This window comes from Vespula pensylvanica, chromosome 1, assembly GCF_014466175.1.
Source record: "Vespula pensylvanica isolate Volc-1 chromosome 1, ASM1446617v1, whole genome shotgun sequence".
Classification (NCBI taxonomy): domain Eukaryota; kingdom Metazoa; phylum Arthropoda; class Insecta; order Hymenoptera; family Vespidae; genus Vespula; species Vespula pensylvanica.
In genome coordinates, this window is record NC_057685.1 from 17,202,210 (window position 1) to 17,216,973 (window position 14,764).

General features: G+C 35.8%; 1 protein-coding gene across 4 annotated transcripts in view; it reads right to left on the reverse strand.

Annotated features, from left to right (window-relative positions):
* The window catches only part of LOC122627549 (protein FAM214A-like), a 48,517-nt gene that overhangs the window by 16,289 nt on the left and 17,464 nt on the right, over positions 1-14,764 (reverse strand). The window lies entirely within an intron of this gene.

The window sequence follows — 14,764 nt, forward strand, 5'->3', positions numbered from 1 at the left end:
AGCCATAAGTATCGATTTCACGAGTGAAAGTAAGAAAAGAAGAAAAAAAAACAAAATGAAGAATCTTCCGTTCCAATCGTATGAATAATAATTTCGATAATTAAAAAAGTAAGAAAGAGAAAAAAAAACAAATAAAAAAAATAAATACATAAAAATAAAGGAAATAAAAAAGAAAGAAAATTGTAAGTAAAACAATATATATATATATATATATATATATATATATATATATTTATGAAATCAATTATTCGACAATAAAGAAAAAATTTCATCGACATCATTTTACATGCATACATATATATTTTTATATACACACATATATATATATACACACATATATGTATAATAAATCCCTAATATATATCCTCGGTGATATTGAAGATCGATGGAAAAATAAACGTCACCCTTTAAGAGGAGAACGACACCACCGGCAAGTTTTCAATCTCCTCGAGCGTTATCGTCCTTTGCCGGAGGTTTTTGTCCTTCCCCAGGCTTCCCTTCCCTTTTCGTCCTTCGACACGGAGCATCGTACCGCTTTTCACGTCTAGACGCTGCGTTCCCTCTCTCATTTCGTCGGATTGCCGGGAGGTCGAGAAACCTGGATCGTCTTGGCTCGGCAAAAAATGAAAGACTCGAGAAGTAGCAGAGCCAGGAGTAGTAGCAGCAACAGCAGCTTCTTCGAACGATAGAAGATATATATATATATATATATATATATATATATATATATCGTCGAGAGCCTTTGAAATTTCGACGAAATACTTCGATATCGTTGGAATGGTCGATGAACACGATGAATTTGAGTTACTTTACTTTGGAAACTAGACACCGAAGAAGAAGAAAAAGGAGAAAATAAAGACGAAGAGGAAGAAGAACTTGGTTACTTTCGAAACATTATTAAACTGCCTTTTTCTTTGTGCCATGCTCGAAAGCTTACGAAAAGCAAGTCGATCAGAAGCACCTATCGATCGCGTTGTTCCAGCTTGTGCTTCCGTTCTCGATATGCTTTATTCTGGATATGCTACCTAGGCGTTCTGCCTTGACGGTCACTTAGGCGAAGTGCAAAGTCCGCTATTCTTTCTTTTTCATTTGCCTTTTTTATTTATTTTTTCCTTTTAATTATTATTTCTTTTTTCTTTGTTTGTGTTTCTTTTTTTTTCATACGATAAGACAAAGCCACATATTACGTGGATAACACTTACACTCGTATCTCTCTCTCTTTTTTTTTCACTCACTCACTCACTCACTCACTCACTCACTCGCTCGCTCACTCACTCGTTCATTTGACGATTATGAGAGATTCCATATTTCTTACAGCTTCGTGATAATTACCGAGGCAAGTAGAAAAAGAAAGAGAGTTTTAATGAGCCGAGACGAGGAACAAAGCAACGACGATATTACTTTCTCCGGATGAAATAACCCTTATTTTCCAATTACGTTTGATTGATCTCAAAAGAGCGATGCGAAGTCTACAAAGAGAAAGAGAGAGAGAGAGAGAGAGATTGATTTCTCTAAATGACGTTGTCTAGAAGACAGACTGATAAATACGAAGGGACACGCCTTATCCTGTTCTCGATAAGGATTGAACGAATAAGCGAGCAATCAGATACGAACCGTAGAGGTAACTTTAAAAGAAGGTGCTTCAAGATAATTTTTATATTATCCTTTAGATCCACCAAGATTTATCATCTCTGTTCGATTTCATTCTCATAAAACGAAGAATAGATACGATAGTAAAGAAGTTAAGTTCGAATCGAACGAGCTAGAAGGAGAGAAGAGATAAATACGTACGTACGTACACACACTCACCCACGCACGCATACACATACATATCACACGTATAACAACGTTTGGTCTTACTCTTCCGAATCGACGTTTTGTCCGTGGGTTTCCATTCGATGAATCTCATGGATCGTATAACTCGAGAGCCAGGGCCCTATACAACACAGCTGTTACTACTAACCGTTCAGGAAACTTGTAACTTGCTGCACCGGCGGCCAAGCCTGCACCTTGTTTTCTTTCGTCACGTGTTCGAGAGAAGCGAGGTGCCGTATACGAGCCGTCCTGCCGACGTGACACAACAACAACAAATTTAAAGGGACCCACCAAAATCCTAATAGGGTTACCCTCGACCAGTCCCAACGCTATATTAAAACATTCTATAACGATTTTCTTACCGTCTCCATTGTCAATATACGATATTTATTCTTCAACATCTGTCAGAAGTATGGGTACGGAGTCAATGACATATCTATGTAATTCTATATATATATATATATATATATATATATATATATATATATACACATCGTATATTTGTTTCTCGATTAGAATACCTCGAAATGCTAAGAAGATTTCACCGTTATCGGTTAAGTAACTCTTTCGTACGATAGATAAGATTGAAAGGTTTGTATTATTTTGACAGAGATATTTTGACTGCGCAGTTTTTAAAACGACATCTTCCGCGTCGAGATAACAGAGCTTTCTAACGTTTATTTCTATAATATATATATATATATATATATATATATATATATATATATATATGCAGGAAGGAGAGAAGAGTTTTACGGCTCGTTATCGTGGATCGCTCGATAAACGATGTGTCCGGGATCGTATGAAAGAGAACGAGAGAACGAGACGGATAGATAGATAGATAGATAGATAGATAGATAGATAGATAGATACATAGATATATAGATAGATAGATAGATAGAGAAAGAGGAGAGAGAAAATGAAAAACGCGAGAAGACGAGACTCCCTGTTAGGATCTCCTCAACGCTTAATATTTTCCCGCTGCGTTGGAGCAACCGGTAGCCTTAATGGATCCCTCTTCTCTCTCGCTCTGTGGCCCACATTGTGAGAGAGCGACGTGTGGGTTTCGAGATCCCGCGTTGTTATATCGTCCAACCGAAAAACATCGTGCATTGGAGTTTAACACACCAGGTCCATTATAGTGATTCCAAAGGGATTTCAGATTTTGCGAGAGTTGATACTCCAACTCGATTTACATATAAGTATACATACATACATACATACATACATACATACATACATACATACATACATACATACATACATACATACATACATGTGTATATATATATATATATACATATATGGCTGAACATATTCCATGCAAAATAGGTTGGAGTCGCATTGCATTGAAAAGAGAAAAGCATAGGAAAAAGTATTTTCCAGTCTGCGTGACTCCATTCGACAATCGTAGTAGAGTTTGTCTCGGTGTTTCTCCAAGTTATTATTGGCGAGCACGCACGCACTCTCCTTTCTCTTCACTTCACTTCTCTTCTCTTTCCTTTTTATTCTTCTTTCTCTTCTTCTTCTTCTTCTTTTCATCATTGCCGTTAAAGCGTAACCACCGATGCTACGACGACGTTTAAGCATGGCGAGAAAAGAGGAGTTATGTGATCTTAATCGTAAGATTTAGATTATTACAGGAAACACAGAACGAGTCGGTCGATAGTTGCTTTGTACTATTGCGATCGTAAACAAGATCTTCGAGCGAAAGAAAGACAGACAGACGGAGACAGAGAAAGAGAGAAAGAGAGAACTAGAGAAGGTGCAACGCACTAAGAAAAGCTTTTCAAGAAGTACGAAAGTAGATCGAGCATGATGGTTTACAAAGAAAGGGGCTTCTTTTTCTTTCGCCTCGAGGATTAATCGATTGTGGATTACTAGAGTTCGAGTTCTATCTTTCTTTCTTTCTTTCTTTCTCTTTCTCTTTCCCTTTAAATCGTACTCTCTTCGACATTTATTTCTTCACTATATACGTTGAAAAGTTTCACGAAAAGAACTAGAAAAGGAAGAAAGAATAAAAGAAGAAAACTTGTGAATTTTCCGAAACGATCGCACAAGCGGAAGTGTGTAACGTATGTGTTTTCTCGATGGTGAAGGGCTAAGCTTCGTGTATTTGTCGGCTCGAAACACATACACGCATACACATATACACGCGCTCGGCATCATCATCATCATCATCGCCAGAAAACGAGCTTCTATTTCCAGAGTCGCGATAGACGTTGTTAGACGTAAGCACGTACGACGGAACGAGGTCGAGAAACGATTTTCTCTTAAAATTAATCGTTTGAAATTCTTAACTGTTACGAGAAGTTTATCAATTTTTATATCGTCCGTTTGTTGTTAATAAAATCTAAATAATATATAAAAGAAAGAGAAAGAGAGAGAGAGAGAGAGAGAGAGAGAGAGACGGGGGAGGGGTAAACTAGCTGTGACGTAATACCTAACGGTGAGAGTAGATGTTTAAAGAGACTACTAGTTTTCGTTCATAACACTTTTCTTTCCGTACTTGACGTTTTAACAAAGACTCATCCTCGTGTTTTATCGTTTCGATTAGTTCTACTTGTTTTTTTCGATGTTTTTAAAGATAAAAATTTTGAAAAACATTTTAAAATATGAAATGGAAATTAGGGATAATTAATGTATACTCGGAGTATAGAAAACCTATAATGTTTTTTCTATGTTAATATTAATACCATCCACAAAAATGGAGAAATTTTCAAAGGGAGGAAAGGGACGTGGAAAAAGGTATAAAACGAAAAAAGCTCTCATTGTGTTCGAAGAAAACCACCTCATAAAAACGTGTTAAAAAGGATTTAAAGCACGAGACACGGATGCGGCTTAAAATTGATTTATTATGGGGAAATTGGTGGGATTAAAAATTCCGTGAAGTATCGAAAAATAAAAACGAGAGAAACTTAAGACCGAACGATAATAATAACTTGAGAATAAAGTAAGGGTTTCGATAATAGATAAGAGACATTAAGGTCGACTCACACATATTTCATATTGAACAAACAGTTCAATACCATCGTCGTATTTCAATCATCGATCCGTCGTGTTTCCACCGTGTCCGTTAGTAACAACGTTTTTTTACTTTTTTAATTTTTCTTTCTTTCTTTTTTTTTTTGAACTGACACAAAAATTAAATTTTGATAACGTCTTTCATCTTCAAACAAAGAAGAAATTTTCGATCTGTTAAGTTATTCACATGCTTCCTAAATATCCATAGTAATAGAATCTATATCTGACTGGTAGTAATATATTCAACTGATACGTGTGAATGACTGAAATTGAACTGTTTAGTACAGTGACGGAACATTGACGGAACGGAGATTGAACTGAGTATGAACTGAAATTCATGTGAATCGAGCTTTAGATAGTAACGGTTCGTGAAACGACCAATTTCATCGGGGAAACTTTGGGATAATATCGACTCGGGTTCGGTTCGAAGAACAATAGACTTTCGATAGCGAAGTCTGTTAAAATTATGCTACAATTATCGAGTACTTTATTCCCTATTTATTCACATTTAGTATTTTACAAAAAATAATGAAAAGAAAAATATATATATATATATAAAAGAATAAAAATGAAATAAAATAAAAACATTTATTCTCTTTCGGTACCTTACGAAAAGTAAGAAAAGAAAAAAATAAATGAAGAAACAAATAAAAAAACAAAAACAAAAAAAAAGAAGAAGAAGAAAATTAACTACGAAAGAAGAGGAAAAAGTAGAGGTAGAAGAGAAGTGTGTATAAATGATTCAAAAATATCACTTTGAGCAATAGCAAAGTAATAAGAGAGCTTTCAATGGGTTCGTTTTACGACGCGTTTTGTGTTCGACGAAGCCCATCGTATTTGTCGCTCGAAGCGTGAATGTTCAGATCAAAGGGCCCAACGCAAAATGGACGGGACGACGAAGGGCAGACGAAGAAGAAGAAGAAGAAGAGAAGAGAAGAGAAGAGAAGGGTTCTGCTTGCAGTTCTTGCGACGTCAACGGGAAGACAACGGTGGTGGGGTGTTTTCTGTAGACGTAGTAAACGTTGCGTAGAACTACGAATAACAGTCGAATATATATGTATATACATACATACATACGTATATATATGTATGTATATATACACATATTATAGATAGGATAAAATGGTATGCGTTATGCGAATAGAATGGTCGGAATCAGACAAAAAGTGGTCAAACGAATAGAGTGCTATATTATGACGATATTACAAGCTGCCGACGCGCAACATACAGATGATAGCGCAACCCGTGTAATAAAACAACAATAATAATAATAATAATAATAATAATAATAATAATAATAATAATAATAATAATATTCAGAGACAACGATATCCAAGTGCTTATTATTTTTTTTCTTCTTTTTTCTTCATTCATTTGAAGTTCTCGTGCTATCAGATTAGTTTTGATTATTGACGAGCATTTAATCCAATATTTTTTTTTCACGATCAGTGTTGTCTCTCGTACAATGTATAACGTTATAACAAAGAGATATGAGGAATATATGAAGCGAGGGTGGACAAGAGAAAGAAAGAGGGAGAGAAAGAGAGAAAGAGAGAGAGAGAGAGAGAGAGAGAGAGAGAGAGAGAAAGAGAGAGAGAGATACATGTATAGCAACGACGAGCATAAAGGCCAGTTCACCGTTCTCGCTTCGTTGCATCGCCCTCTTCCACGCATAAACAAAAGATCCTTCTTTTTGATGCTTCGATTCAAGACTTTACCTCCTATCCTTTTAGTACCTTTTTCGTATAAAAATATATCGAGTTCGCTCTTTGTTATTTCGTAGTTCGAACATTGTCTCATTTGATATGGTATTATATAAGTGACCTTCGTTGGGAATTTTGTTACATATAACACGTATGAATCTTACTGACTTTGAAAAAATATAACAGCTATGTAACGGTAAATGGTATGGTAACACCGAGTATTATGTTTCATAGTACTCGAAGTAATTATAGAAAAGCTGAAAAAGTGATAGAAACAATAAATAAGTTATACGTACTTATAAAAAAAATAGTATTACTACTTGTTAAAAGCAAAAAGAAAAAGAAATGAAAAGTATAATGTTTTAAAGTGCTCGACAAAATAAACGCTGCAAGAATAATAAGGAGAGTAAATGGGTAATACATATTTAAAATAAAAGAGTATTAATTGCTGGAACGTAAAAAGAAGAAGAAAAAAAAAAAAAGAAAAAAGAAAACAAAGTAAACAGAGAAAAGGATGTACTTATAAATAAAAAATGACAGGGTATTACATTTATAAAGCACTCTAAATAATTATAGAAGAATAAATATTGAATGATAATAATAACAAGAGTGAATAAGTAAATCGTGCTTAAAATAAAAATGTATTACTTGTTGTAGAACAACGAACAAAAAAGAAAAAAAAAAAAAAAGAAAGAAAGAAAGAAAAAAAGAAAAAAGATCATTGCGCAAAAAAGTCAAAGATTATGTTTAATCTTACAAGACATAAATCCTACGGAAGAAGAAAAGAAGTGAAGGGTTTTTGCTGGGATGCAACTTCGAAAGAAAAGAAAGAAAAAAAAAAACAGAAAAACAGAAAAACAGAAAAAAAAGAAAGAAAAACTAAACATAATGATTTCTGTCGATTCGAAGACAAAGAAGTTCCGCGCCTGATTCTTTTGGCGCGTGCAACGCGTGGGTGCATGCACGCACGTTCCCGATGCGCTCTCTTTCTTTCTTCTCTCTCTCTCTCTCTCTCTCTCACTCTTTCTCAAGGATACAAAGAATGAGGGGAGTGAAGAGTAGAGAAAAAGTGGAGGATAGAATAGGCGAGGTGAAAGAGTGACTCCTTCGGACTCGAGATATCGTGTCAAGGCTAATGTTTATTGATCGAGCGCTGGTGTTCCGTACGCGTCCGCTTATCGACTGAGCCCGCACCACACGCGTTACCTCTCTTATCCTCTCCCTCAACCCTCTCCTCACCTACCGCCCACCCAACCATCTATTGCACATTGTCAGTCTCTTTCTTTTTTCACATGCAATCGACTCCATTGTCATTATTAGAAATGTCATTAACGTAACACACGTTTCGTTGTTTGCTTTTTTTTTTCTTTGTAATTTTTCTCTTTTTCCCCTTATCACTTCATCGTTCTTGCTCTTTATGCTTTATTTACATTATTTATATTGTATATTGTATGTACGTGTGTACATGTTCGCGTATACATATATATTTAGTTTAATTTATTCCTTTTCTAAACGTTTGCTACGTTTGCGATATCGTATCCAATTGACTCTTTGTTTTTAATGTTTTCTTTTTTGTTCTCTTTTTTTTTTTTCTACCATCCCTTTATGTTCTTACACTGCATTTTTTATTTATATTACATATTTTATATGTACATGGGTATATATGTATATATATATATATATACAGACACACTCATTTTTCTTTTTATAATTTATTTTTGACGTTTCCACGGCTTTTGTAAACGACTCTTTGTTAGGCGCAACATTTCCCGGAAATTATTTCGAGCAGAAGTCAACGAACGTACGAAAGCCACAGAGCACGCGAATAACCCGCAGTGTGTCGGTCTATTTATTTAACAAGCGCGAATGTTACTCCGCAGAGACGAGTTAGCGTCTCGTATATTTTCCTCCTTCTCGAGAATAGAAAGAGGGGGAAGGAAGGTGCAGAGAGATCCGTTGATTCGCGGCCAAGGGTTCGATGCGAACACAATGACGACGAATAAAAATGAATCAGCCGAAGATGTGATTCGAAATGACGAAAGTACGTCGATCGATTTTTAAAAAACACGGATAGATAGATTCTTCGTCTCAAAAAAAGAAAAGAAAGAAGAAAAAAAGTAACCTCTTATGGCCTAATTCGCTTTGCAAATCTACGGAAATCGATCATGCGTCTCTCGTGCAAACATGACCCACATTGTTCAAAAGGATTTAAACGAATCCGATTATTATTTGTTCCTTTTCTATGTCCTCGATATCGGTGCTTCAAGCCTTAAAAGTAAAAAAAAAAAAAAAAAAAAAAAAAATTAAAAGAAAAATAAATTAAAAAAAAAAAAAAGAATAATTATTACAAAAGAAAAAGAAAGAAAAAAAGAAAGAAAAGAATAAGAAGAAAATAAATCTATACGTATCTATACATATATACAACGTGAAGAGCAAAATGTATGATAAAGAAAAATAAAACGAAAATCGGGGCGTATGTTTCGCAAAGATACGTTCCTGGGAATGGCTCTGGGGGCTCGTATCGCAAGCCGACGACGAGGTCAGCTGAGCGGAGCGAAGTGCCGAGCCTTCTCAGCTGGGCGCAAAGATGGCGACCAGTCGCGAACAGCTGATCGAGGGGACGCGCAAGCGCTCTCGTCAGCCGAGCCGCCTCGGTTCAGTTGTCAGCATCAGACGGAATCGCATCGGCGCTCGGTGCGCATATAGTTGAAGTAGTACATATATATGTATGTCGCTGCGATTCACCTTCGATCATAATTTCTACGTATTTGTTTATTTCGTTAAAATTAATTAATATTGAAATCCATCGTAAACTTATCGGACATTGCTATTCTTCTTCTCTTTTTCTTTTTCTCTTTCTCTCTCTCTCTCTCTCTCTCTCTCTCTCTTTTTCCTTCTCTTATTTTTACTCTTGCTTACTTTTAGGACAACTAAAATGGGCCGAGTGGATACAGAGAAGCGTCTTCGAAGCGCGCTATGTGCTATCGAGGTAGTTCTCTCTCTGTCTCTCTGTCTCTCTCTCTCTTTTGCCTCTACTCTACCTCGACAATGTACTTTCACCGTTCTCGACGACGACGAGACGGACGCAGTAGGGTCGACCCTCTTGACACCGTTAAAGGAAATACATGCTCGAATACTCGAATCGAGGCGCGGTTGGTAACAAGTGGATAAGAGAGACTAATAATATACCACACGAGTGTCGAGTCGTGTAAAACACTGGTTTACATTACATATGAACGGATCTTCCTTTTTCAAATCAGAAAGAGGCTTCGTATATTGCTACTCCTCGAATGCGTCATTCGATATATGTTACATATGACTGATGACGTAACGTAATAATCCTGGAAGATTACGGAATTCAATATATGTATTTCATTTGATATCAACCATCGAGTGACTATTAAGATAATTACTACGACATGTTTCGTATATTCTTTTTTCTTCTCTTTTCCCTCTCCCCACTCCTTTTTTCTATTTGTATGAAATTGATTAGAACATAGTATAATGAAAATCATTCGTGAGCTTATCACTTCTTATCAGGTTATGATAGTTAACGTTGAAAATTATTCCATATCGACCTCGATTTGTTACCACAAGTGGAAGTATAATACCGCTTTTACTTCTCTTTGGACTGTGAGTCTTCGTCGTTAAATTGAAAGATAAAGAAAAAAAAACAAGAAGAGAGAAGAAAAAAAATAGGATGAGAAATGCATAGGATCTAGAAGAGGACTTTAGAGGGGTAATGACGAAAGAGCTACTCGACGTTCACCGTCGTCCCACTTTGTGGGATTTTAAAACAAACACGTTCGTCGTATCTACACGAACCTTTCGTTAACTTTGTACCTTCGTTAACGTTTTCTTCTTACTGTCTTCTTCGATTGACCGTTCACACACACACACACACACACATTTTTCTAGTCCTTTGTAAATTCTTACGCTTCTCTTTAGCTCTGCGTGTGATGATCGGTCTTCCTTGAATCCGTGTCATTTTCATTACGTACTATATTGAAAAAGTTATCGTCTCTCCGAGATAGATGGTTATTTTTGTCTCGTTATATCAATCGCAGAGAGAACTTTTTTTCTTTTTCCCTCTCTCTTTCTCTCTTTTTTCGTTAAATTTATCCTCTTATAGTAGAAAGATAACGGCCTACGAATGTTGACCGTTATCTTGGTATTATTTCTTTTTTTATCGTCACATTTACATAATATTTTTTAAAAGACGTAGAGGGTTTTAAAAAGGTATCGCTGTGAAGAAAATATAACGTTCATGATATGAAGTTGAAGGTGAAGTTTGAAAGAAGAGTAGGAGGAAGAAGAGAACAACAAGAAGAACAAGAACAAGAAGAAAAACAAGACGAAGAATAAGAAGAAACAAAGTCCTTGGAACGGTCGAGCACTTCGATCGCTGACGTTCTTAATGGACTTAAGAACAGAAGCCTCCTGGCTTTAAAGCTCGACATTCCAGCTGGTATCGTGCCAACGATAATCGTCACGATATTGCGGCACGTTCGTGACGTTTCTTGTCCCGTGTCCTTTCACTCGGCCTAGGTGCAACACCGACGAATTACAAACTACGTAACTATCACCGAACCAGACGAAATCGTCTTTCAGCAAAAGTTATATCTATAACACGTTTCGATCGCGTCAGGAAAACAAACGATAATCGAAATAAATAAATTCATCGGTTTATACATAATTGTACGAACGAAAATAGACGAACTAGATTTAACTTGAACTTTCCGTTTCTATTAATCGCGGAAAAAACCTCGACACTAATACATTGACCGACATATCGTTTAAACTCGAACGCGATTAGTCTGCAAAAAATATATATACATACGTGTATATATACATACATACAGACAGACAGACAGACAGACAGACAGACACACACACACACACACCAGGTGTTCGACAATATTCACAAAGAAAAACATTTCTCTTGGAAATTCGCTTTCTGTCCGACTTTTTAGAAATTTGTTTCCTTTCTTTCTTTCTTTCATCTTTTTTTTCTTTTTTCATTGATTCGAAAGTATATCATTTTATGCTGCTGGTAAAGATGATGAGATAAAAAGGAGAGCACGGTGGCTATAGTCAACGATAGAGAAGCACGCATTTGCCACTAGGTCCATTCTCGTTCATGTCCTTTCACTCCAACCAGGTGGTGTTACTACGAATTACGGGATCGCCTAAGTAGGCGAGTCCCAAGCTAGAAAAACAACGGCAATTCTCTCTCTCTCTCTCTCTCTCTCTCTCTCTCTCTCTCTTTCATATACACATACACACACATATACATACACGTACACATACGCGCAACGCAGACACCCACATAACGCTTGTACTTTAAATCGAACGCGTAGTAGTTCAAACTGTAAGTACTTACGTACTTCTAAAATACATAAGTATACGGTTTAGATAGCAATAGATATTAATGCTCTTTGGGTCAAAGGTCTTTTTATGACGCGTATTCCGTCCTTCCGCCAATTTCTTATTTAGCCATTTTACGAAATGCTCGTGTTAAAGGTCGAATGTTAATAAACTACGTATTTTATATATATATATATATATATATATATATATGTATAGACGAAGCTCGTCAAACTTCAATTTATCTACTGTTTAAAAAATTTATTCACGCTTCTGATACATCTACTATTCAAGAAATTCTTTTAACATTCCTAAGTAAAGAAATAATTTATTCGATTTTAATAAGAAATGTAATTTTATTGCGAAAAAAAGAAAAAGAGAAAAAAAATTACATTTCCTCATTCTTTCCCCCCTTTTTCCCTATCTTTTCAAATTTTTCTCGTTTAACGACGATAAGAAATTCGGAATAAATTGATTGTAATTATTCGTCTCAAGGACGACACGCTCGTCGTTTTGATAAAAACTTAGATCGTATAAGGAAAATTTCGTAATAGTACGATCACGATTCGGTCAAAGAGAAACAGAGAGAAAAAGAGAAAGAAAGAAAAAGAGAGTGAGAGAGGAAAGGAGAGGAGAGGAGGGGGAAACAGGAAAGAAGGGAAATTGAAGTCGCTAGACGATTTCCGTGCGAGGTAATTGCGATCGAATTAAATCCCACCATTCGTAGTGCTACGACGGCTTGGTTCGATTTGCTCTGCGAGCTTCGGTGTACGTTTCACTAGAGAGAAAGAGAGAAAAAATAAAAGAGAAAGAGAGAGAGAGAGAGAGAGAGAGAGAGAGAGCGAGAGGGGTAGACAGAAAGAGGAGAGAGAAACGGTAGTTACAAAATAACATAATTCAAGGCGGAAAGGAAAGTATAGAACGAAGTGGGGCTATGGAAGTCTTCTAGTTAAACCATACTAAGAGATAAGTACAGTAGAATCTTCGCTATTAGAACTAATAAGGAGATATACACGTGAACTAATAAGGAGGTATATATGTATATAAGTGTTTTAGAATAAGTGATGTATTAAATGAAATATAATAAAATTTATGAGCCATCATACTTTTTTCAAACTCTACAAGCGCATACACGTATCTCTACGTATGTATATCGTTAATCAAAGGAGAGAAAAAAAAAACAAGAAAATAAAAAAGAAAGAAGGAAAGAAGAAAAAGAAAAGGAAGAAAAATAAAATGAAAGAAGATATATAAACGATTAATTTTTCATAATTAATCAAATCTGAGATCCTTTATATAATGAAAAATCTATCTTCCGTATAGGATTAATTTCACTCGAGAAATGAAATACGCAGAAGATATGTAAAAGGAAACAAAGTGGAAGGATCTAGATTCTAATCTTTACTACGAATTACGGTACGACGAGTTACGGGATTAGGAAAAAAAAAATTGGTTTCTAAGACAACCGACGATATTCTTGGATTAACGTCGATTAATCAGCCAATTCTGAATGTAATAAAATAGACTATATCTACTTATATATATATATATATATTTTTTTCTTGGATTCGTAAGTTAGAAGAGGATTCTTACAACTAGCAAGAATATCGCGAAGTGAAAGAGGTTCCGGTCGTATCGACCGTTGTTCTACGCTTTACGTTGGAGTTTCTACAATGTAATAAATAATAAAGAGTGTCACCGTTCGTTTCTTGTCACGAGAACGGAATGAGAAGGGGAGGCAATAACAACGACAACGGCAACGAAAATGACAAAGACGGACACGACGAGCGTGTCGTGAAAACGTGCGTTTCCTTTTCTTTTTCTTCAAGTAAAGCTCATATCGATTTGGATCTATATGACAAGGAAACTTTAAACTTTCTTTTAAAAAAGTATAAGACCAACAAAAAAAGATAATAAGTAGACAAATAAATCAATGAATAAATAAAAAAGGAAAGAAACATAAATGACATACTCGCGACAAACGAGTAATTTCATTAAGAAGTCCAAGTTCCTTCTTCCTCTTTATAATTTTTACGTCATCTCGTTACGCGATGGTATTACTAATGGATTTATCGTTACGATCTTATTGCTCGTATCTATCTTCGTCTTATTATTATATTTTTCGATGGAAAGTTTTACGGAGTGCTCGTGAATTATCGTCGTGTTATTTTACGAAAGAGAAAATTTAAATCGGAAGAGAACCAGATAAGTAAGTATCTATGTACGGTTAGATAGAACAAGGGTAAAGGATCGGAAAGAATTATCGTAAATGTGAAATTGTCGCAATCCTTGTGAATTGCGCGTAAAATTTCTATCTTTACGTTGCATAATGCACGTTTTGAAGCGTGCAAATCTTCGCATAGTGCGTCTTTTTACACATCGAAACAAATCCGCGATATCACTGAATATCGTGAAACGACTTCTTTTATCTCTCTCTCTCTCTCTCTCTCTCTTTCTTTCTTTTCTTTTCTTTATTTCTTTCCATCTTTCTCTCTCTCTCTCTGTCTATCTTTCTAACATATTTCTCATTGTTATTCGTAAAACTACACTACGGAGGTGTTGCGATACGAGAAGCTTTTCAAGGAAAAGACGAGCGACTGTCCTATCTCTTCGAGATTCTATTTAAAGGATAAGTTGTTCGCAACCGTGAAATGGAAAAACGAGTTTTCCTTTACTATTCGTGGAGAACTTTCACAATATTCAAGTAGTTACCTACCACCACATCACCGTCACACCACCACCATCACCATCAACACCACTACGACCATCCCTTTTCGAAAGTACGCCTCGTTAAATATGAAAAGTTATTTGCGACGAGTTATAAAACGAATCTCGTCTCGTCCAATGTCGAAGCT